Source organism: Monoraphidium neglectum (assembly GCF_000611645.1).
Source record: "Monoraphidium neglectum strain SAG 48.87 unplaced genomic scaffold scaffold04357, whole genome shotgun sequence".
Lineage (NCBI taxonomy): Eukaryota > Viridiplantae > Chlorophyta > Chlorophyceae > Sphaeropleales > Selenastraceae > Monoraphidium > Monoraphidium neglectum.
The window spans coordinates 702-2595 of NW_014009272.1; positions in this window are offsets into that span (position 1 = coordinate 702).

The following is a 1894-nucleotide window of genomic DNA, read 5'->3' on the forward strand; positions in this document are numbered from 1 at the left end:
TTCACTGCTCGCGAGGCCTACATCGCAGTCTGATCCAGAACCATGGATGCTGCGGCTGCACCAAAAGCGGATTGCAGCTTGGATCAAAATATCAAAATATACGATCGCGCCAGCGGACCGTACACCAATGGCAAAGGGCACCATGCGCCGCTGGCGGTGCTGCGCCGCTGCCCGATGCCCCCCCAAAAAGCTGGGTGCGTGGAATTCCCACACCCGCGTAGGGGCACCGGCGGACCTTGCATCTGGCGCAACCCGCCATGACAATCCCTGGATTTGCTTATGTCACCTGGAAGATCGCCAGCTGATGCCTGGACGACTGCGATGGCAGCACCCACTGCGTGCAAGTTATGCGTGCCACCTGCGGGCGCGCGTGTCAGCATGCCGCATGCCGCAATGGTGTGCAGCGGGCACACCAGCGCGGCCTTTGAAGCGCTGCGGGATCAATCACTGTCGCTGCAAGCACGGGGCGAGGTTCTTTGGATGCGGGATGCCAACTCGCGCATCAAAGTACACGACGCTTGCATCACGTGCAAGCAGCTGCTCACGACTTGTTGGAGCGTGCTGCGTGAACTGCGGGAGGAGTTGCTTCTGCGGCTGCGCTTGGTGTTGTCCCTGCCCGATACACCGCCGACACTGGCCTCCACACACTCCTCCTTTGGCTTGAACTGCCTGTCTCCGCACAACCGGCTTCTCTGCACTCTCGCCCTGNGATTAGGATTCGGATTGCCCTGCAAACCGATACGCGCCACGAAGCGGGGCGCCGGCCGCGCCCGCACTCAAGGAGCCGGCGGCGCCTCGCTTCCGCTAGAACGGCGCCCACCTTGATGAACCTCCTGTGGCGCAGCTGGAGGGGGCGCTTGCATCGCCGTGCATGAATTGGGTGTCGGGCCCCGACGCGGCAGCGGCCATCGCTGCCTGTGGCCGCCTGCCGGCGCAGATGCATCTGGAGGGGCCCGGGCTGCGCCGTTGCTAGTGCGTCCGGTTCATCAACCTGCAGGTCGCGCTGCACCGACGCCTCGACCTGGCGAGCTGCGACGCTGGCGCAACGAGTTCAACACTCCGAAGCAGCACGAGGTGCGGTGCTGCCGACTGGCGCGTTGCACAAACGCCTGCTATGCGACCACTGCGGCAAGCAGCCGTGCGCGCCTTGGGGGTGCGCTTAGGGCGAACGGCCGGGCGGCTGTTTCACGCTGGAGGAGGTCGGCAAGCTGTGGGCGGGGGTGCTCCGCCGCTGCCGGCGCGCTCAATTGAACCCGCAACACGCACTGCACCGCTTTCGTGCACTATTGACGCTGGCTGCACTGCCGACCACACCTTTGTGCTGCTGCCAAATGTGACTTTGAAGCAGCCAATGTTGTTTTTGGCGGGGCGGCGAGGCTTGGGCTCACTGCCACACACTTTGATGTCGTGTGCGTGTGGATGATCCTTGTTGAGGGCGTGCTTATTACTTGTATCAATCAGATTTCTTTTCAGATTTTTTTCTGATCGTCGAGTGCGCAGGCAATGCCAAGCATGTTTGTTTCCCGGTGTGCCGGCACGAACCGTCTGCGCTGGGTGACACTGCTGACAGCGTTTGTCCAGCTGCCAGGCGCCCGAGCTGCTGGGTTGAAGAGCACGCCGANGACAAGCAGTTGCTGGGCATGCAGAGGTGCAGATGTTGGTGCAAAATAGGCGTGGGTGCCGATGAGGTCCAGCGCCGCGGCAGGCGCGGCGGCTGCGGCGGTGCTGAAGTGTCTGGCCTGCCTGACATCGCGGCATGCCGCACCTGACACGCCCGTCCGCATGGGGCACATTCAATTTGCACGCAGCGGAGGGCGTGCTGCCATCGCAGCCCTCCAGGCATCAGCTGGCAATATTCCAGGTGATATAAGCAACACAAAGGATTGTCATGGCA